Source organism: Neopelma chrysocephalum, unplaced genomic scaffold (assembly GCF_003984885.1).
Source record: "Neopelma chrysocephalum unplaced genomic scaffold, ASM398488v2 Primary Assembly neopelma1_42b, whole genome shotgun sequence".
NCBI lineage: Eukaryota > Metazoa > Chordata > Aves > Passeriformes > Pipridae > Neopelma > Neopelma chrysocephalum.
This window is the reverse complement of record NW_020897701.1, coordinates 2,325-8,906: the sequence shown is the minus strand read 5'-3', so window position 1 is coordinate 8,906 and position 6,582 is coordinate 2,325. Positions and strand designations below refer to the sequence as shown.

Below are 6,582 nucleotides of genomic sequence, written 5' to 3'. Positions count from 1 at the left end.
CAGAAAGTTAAAAGTGAGTGCCACACATCTGTCTGACTCACAGATTGCTTACTGCTGGGTTGTCTTTCATGGTTGACATTCAAAAGGAAAGCAGAGGAAGCCCATGAAGGGTGGTATTTTCAATCCATTTAGCTTCACTGTCATTTCATGGGATATTACTGTAATTGATTATCCATATGTATCACACAACCATTTGTCAATAACATCAAATTGTCTGTTCTTCTAATGAGGCACTGAATTGAGATGAACTATAATTAATAAAATTATAAAATAATCAGATGATGAATGGAGAAAATTCCACTCTGAAGCAAAACATTTATTCTCCAGACTATTTATGTGCAATGCTGCAAGAAGCAAGGAAAGAAGCAATATTGCAATCTGCTATCTTGTTCAGCAGTAGTACTTGGAGTGCTGGTGTGATCTGTGATTTTCCTTAACTGCCTCAAATAACTGAACTCTTCCTGTTGTGAAGAAAATCTGAAGAATATATTGCTACTATTCTGGTATTAAAACATCAGTAAGAACTCGATGATTCTGGATACGTGTTTGAGGCAAGAAGTTTCTGATCTCTTTATGTTTCCCTAGCTTTTTCAAAAGGAAATCTTGTGTGTTTTGGGTAAGCTCATTTCATTGCTTTTGACATTTATTTGCTACACATGACCAACCTCTAAAATTAAGGTTCTGTTTTGTTAGTATTACTAAAACCACGGGGAGCCAGCAGAATGCAGGCAAATATTAGTGAGGGTTCTCCTGCAGAAAATGCCTTTCAGTGTTCTTATTTATGTCAGATACCATCAACAAAGACTTTTTAATAATTTTAATCATGGAAAGTGAATTCATTAGATCACAACAGAAGATCTGCTTGATTTAACAGAAAAGCATTAATGCTATATGCACAGTAGCTGCAGCTGCTACTGACAAGTCGGGTACAACCAGGATTTGGGAGAGATGATGTATCCCTGTCATTGGCCCACATATTCCCTGCTGTGGCATAAATCCTCTCTCTCTCCGTGTTATCCTTTGTAGCTAGTTTACACTTAGGACAGTGATGTTTCCAAGTTCAAGGTTAGGTTGTTGTTATTTGCTCTTAACTACGATTTTTGAACTGCCCTGGTGACTGCAACAGCTCATCTCTTCATTTTTTAGCCCCTGATGCATTTATACATTGTTCTGCGTATGTGGCCCTGTAGTGGAAGGAAACCAGAAATTTAAAATTGTTCAGAACCCAGCTACCTGTGCACATCACCTTCACGTGTGTGTCTTATTAAGGGCAATGCAATTTGCAAGGAACAAGGTCAGTCTCAGGTTAAATGGAAACTCCATAGACTGCCAGTAATGGCTAGCAGTTAATCTGTATGACTTTCCAATACAACACAAATGAAGTTTCAATAAAGCTAAGCAGCATCACTTTTTTTGTCTTTAATGTCACAAATATTAGCTGGAACTTTTCTACTATAAGCTCTGATATTAAACCCTATATTTAAAGCAATTATACAGTTAGAAGAATGCTATTTCCTGCACATTTACTATGAAGAAGATGTATTTCTAGTACAAAGTATGTAATTAAGTGCCTTGTAAGAATTGGTTACTTTTATCTTAAATTTCTAGTTTGCTTTTTTTTCCTTCTGTAGAAGCTTGCCATTAATGCAACACTATCGCAACTGATCTCTGGGAAGATATACCAATGCAGAGGTGAAAGTAAAAATAACTTTGCTGTGAACTAGTTCTGCGACTGAACCACTGAAGTGGTTTTTCAGAACTAAAAATAAACTTCTGTTGAGCAGAACTCTGTACATTTCCATGATAACTCAAGCAAGCTGTTTCTTGACAAAATTATTTTCCTAAAATAAAAATTATTGATGTCAAAGAGGTAAATGGTAAGGATAAGGGAGCTGATGTTTCAAATCACAACAGTGCTTTTAACTTATATCCGATATTGATGATATTTTTAAAAGTATAGTGTAAAATACCTGCAGTGAGTAATTGAAAAAAACAATCTTTTAGATATTTCCTGAAGGAAGAAATTATTATCTTGTTTCTTGCAATTCTATCTGTTCCTTCAACTTACTTTTAATGTTGCTAAGTACTTGAGCTCCATAGTATAATTTCTACCACAATATGTCTCTTACTAATTTTTGCCATAAAATACATTATTTTAAAATTTGCTGGAGATTTTTTTTATTATTGATATATTTTTAATTTTTTTTTCCTGAAAAATGTAACAGGGACCATTTGACTGATCGATGTCTAAGCTCTTACTCACTGTATCTTAAATTTCACTCTATTTTCCCAGTGACAGAAGCCCTGACAAAATTATAAAACTAGAAAAGCGATCTAAATAAAATGCACTGTAATAACATAACCATTTTTAAACTAAATCCATAGCATGAACCTGTGTTTTATTAAAAGAAGGTTTGTGGGGCTTTTTTTTATTTTTAAAATGAAATTTAAAAAAAAAATAAAAAATGAAGCTTTGCACAATTTGCTTATAAATGAATTTATGCCCTAATTCTCAGTTACCTATGGACACATTAAACCATGTTACATTGCCAGTTCAATGTGAATTGGCTGACTGTGTCTAGTGACATTGATACAAGTGGAACCTGATGCCTGTGTGCCTTCTGATATTGTTGTAAGGTTCAAAAGGGAAACACCCCTATAGAAGAAGAAAAATGGAGCTTTCATTTACTCTCTTGGTGACTGCAGTGAATTTTGTTCTCCTTCACTGTGGAGGGAGCAGAAAAGCAGCCTGTTACTCTCATATATCTCCCCATGCTGACAGCTAGCCAAATTGCCTGTGCTCCACCGAGCAGCCTGGAACCGGGCTTCCAGCACCAAGGGATGGAGGGAGGTGACACACTACCCTCTCCCCCTCCCTAGTGTTGGCCCTTGATGAGTTTGGTCTCCAGGCCAAAAGCAGGACTAGCCCTGGCATTGTCATTGCAGCTTCCCTGCTTGTTCAAAAAGCTCTTGGTCTCAAAGCCTTGTGCAAAGGATGTGAACAAGATTGTACAAAAACTGTTTCAGACAAAAAGTTAAGAAGGAGAGATTCACTCCTGCACTGTGGAATGTTATGAGAAGCTGTCTTCCTTGGATTAAGGAGTTTAGTGGTTAGTTCTGCTGTAGAGGAAAGCATCTTTGCAAAGCTTATGTGAATACTATCCTGAATCCTGTGCGAGGTCATAAAACAAATTATAGTGTTGATTGGCATGCAAAACCACTGTCAGAACTTCCATTCTCAATAGGAGTCCAATGTTCATGAACTAATTTTAGATGTTGGGATACAAAAAGAAATTGAGTAGCTGATGCTCATCACAGTTGCAACCGGTTCAAATTTGAAAAAGATCAGCTGATTTCTCCAAGTTTCTAAGGTAAATGGAGTAGGCATATATTTTATGAGTAGTTTTTATGTATGATTGAAACATTAAACCAAGAATCTGCCTTCCCCACGCTGAGAATGACCATTACACAGTCCATTTCCCATGGGCTGGTGTTTGCCCAGTGTTCTTGTTCAAAATGCTACCTCTGGACACTCACTACAACAGCAGAAACAACTTCGTACAATATTCATAAAGTTAAGCGCAGCCATAAGGAGTATGTGAGCAAGCATATACAAGGGTTTTACTATCACTGGCACATATTAGCCTTGGGTTTCAATCCGTCTGCAACTTGTAGATCCCGAGCTGCTTCTCAGTGTCATTGCCTGGGATTCCAAAGATATGAGATCATCACATGGTGATGATTCTTGAGGGAAAAAACACCTAGTTTTCAGGAAATTCCTTCTGTTGTGCAGAAAAAAGTTTTGAGTCACAAGTGAATAGAAATCAGAGAGTGAGTAGCACTGAAAGTGTACCCCAGATATGTCAGTAGAGAACAGACTGTTAACATTCTTGTCAGCTTGTATTTGCCTTTTAACATTTTACCGTGTTGTTTATGAATGCATGAAAGTGAGGTGATTTGACAAGTACTGGCAATTTGACAAGTACCATACCTCAGCAGAGAACAGTCCACCGGTATATAAAATCCGATGTCTTCATCATCTCCAAAGGGCTTTTCATTCTGAATAATGAAGCAATACATTTCTCGCAGGTGACAGAAAAGGTGCAAGGCTAAAGAAGAATTTCAGTGATTAAGAAATGACCTGGAAAATGGTTTTAAGGTTGATATTTCAAACATAGATGCTGGCATGGAAAAAGGAATAAGAACAAGATGAGAATAAAAAACAACATTGGAGTCAAGGCTGGCATTACTTGTGGAACAGATGGCAGAGGTGGCAGATGAAAAGAGAGAGGATGAAGGCTGACTATTATAGTCTAAAGTAAAAACCCAACACATTTGAATTAGCTGTGCTCCACAGGGGGAATTGGGAAGGTAAAATCAAAATAACCACAGAGAAAAAGACATTTTGATGGCAATGCATTGGAAAACCAGATGGAAATCAGGCAAGGTAGGAGACAGCAAAGAAGATGAGAGGTAGCAGGTAGGCAGGGAAAAATTAGGACAGGGATAAGAAATGTATCCCTTGAGTCTGAGACAAAGCAATAGAAGTTTTTATATAATTGGAAGAAAAAAGAAGATATTGCCAGATGAGAATCGTAGATTCAGCATGCATAGTCTAATCTGAAAGTGTTTCTTTTATCTTTTTCCAGAGGCTTAATAATGTAATTTGCTACAATCTCAGTAGAAAAAAATTGAAGTAATCTATAGCAGATTTTCGACACACATAGTTAATTCAGCATATACTTAAGTGACTTTATTGGCAAAATAGATATAACACTTCTTGCAAAAAGCAAGAATGCAAATAGCTTAAATAAATATAGTCAATCCCAAATTGCTATAAATTTCTCACGGTGGTTAACAAACTGCACTGTCACAGCTACAGCTGCACAGCAAAGAGAAGTGAAAGCTGTACGACTATTACTAATTATTTTACATTAGTTGTACCACAGGGTAGTGATGTTGCTTTTTTCATCATCAAAATCACATAATAAGAGGCAGCATAAACTATTCCTTAGAGCATGTCCTCCCCGGGTATATGTACCATTAATGGGAACAGTACATGTTTGCTTATCAGAAGAGGAAGCAGAATTAGCATGGAAGATCAGAACGTACTTTTTATTTTTAAAAAGACTCTTGAGATCCAGAATGAACATATGGGACTATACGCTTTGAGAAAGACTTGGAATTTGGAACTTTCATTTGTGTTTCCTCTTTACTTACACCCACGAGTATTTGCAAAAATTCTGCAGATTTCAAAAATCCAAAGACAACAATCTTTTGAAGGTAGTATTTATTGACTGGCCATGAAATCAGAGTATTCATTCATTGGTACAGCATTTTTGCATTTTACAAAATCTACACATTTTATGATTTTTTTATAATGAAAAAGATAATGAAAATAATTCTGAATATAAACCCCAAATATTGATAGCATTAAAGTCCAAAAGGGCTCACTATAACCATTCAGTTGAGCCAAGGGCCTTCTCAGAATCTAACTTTTTTCAACAAAGATTTTTAGAAAAGAGTCTGATTCTAACTGAGCATTTTTCAGAGTTGAGGAATTAATTATGCTGCTCAACATGTGACTGCATGGTCAATGACACATTATGAAAAGAGCAGAACAAAAGATAAACTTTAGTTCTAATCTGAATGTGATGAATATCAGCATTTAACAACTGAGATTTTTACTCCATCCATCTCCTCAAATGCTTTATATTATAAAAGTTACTTTTCTGAAGCATGTACTCCATGTCATCAAGTCACTTCCAAACCATCTTTTTGACAAGTATATGGAGTGATCGCTAAATATTTCTGAGCACAAGGCAAAAATTTCCAGTTCTTCAGTTATTTCCAAGTTTCTTTGCTTGTCTCATATGCACCTGCTCAAACATATGAACATTTAGTTGAACTGGTTGAGTGAGACAGTGTCACTGTCTCAACCAGGATTGTGCCAGGATAAATTGCAGAGGAAACGTATTCCTGATAAATTCATATTTTACTTCTGATTAGCATGTATATCAACTTTATTAGCTTCCTCACCCACTTCTTAGCTTTCTCACTCTACCTTACGTTCAGAATATTGTCCATTAGAATCTGTTAAATCAAGCATAGCCATGATCGAATCCTGCATTCTTTGCAAAAAATAGCAAACCTCTCCTGGAGTTCTACGGAATCATGATTAAGCACTTGGGCTTTTCAGGGCTCTGACATCTTATTATTTGATATCTGGCCTTCTGTCATCTGCCATTGTTTTCAGTATTATTATATTGCTATGTTCCTTTCAACAAGAGATTGATGCTTATTATTAACAGTCCCCCTGTTGATGCTTTGTTCAGATTCCAAACTAATGCATTTTTATATGAGCTTCTATCATGGATTTAAAAGAATGCATACAAGAATATAATCTTCTATTTTTAAATTACAATCTTTACTTACCTCTTGATAGATTCTTTTCCCTTGTGCAAAAAAAGTATTGAATGTGATTTCCAGTAATGTAATCTGATTTTCTCCTGCACAGTGTTAATGAGTATGTCTATTCTTAGTACATGGTCATAAATTACTATCATCTACAAATTTCTTTTT

The 6,582-nt window shown here is 35.9% G+C and overlaps 1 long non-coding RNA gene across 1 annotated transcript; it reads right to left on the bottom strand.

The window, feature by feature from the left end:
- Positions 1-237: 237 nt before the first annotated feature.
- Positions 238-6,331, bottom strand: LOC113964513. The gene is made up of 3 exons (XR_003533215.1): positions 5,729-6,331; positions 3,992-4,109; positions 238-1,184 (listed from the first exon to the last, which is right to left on the bottom strand). It is a non-coding gene; the product is annotated as an uncharacterized LOC113964513 (long non-coding RNA).
- Positions 6,332-6,582: the final 251 nt, after the last annotated feature.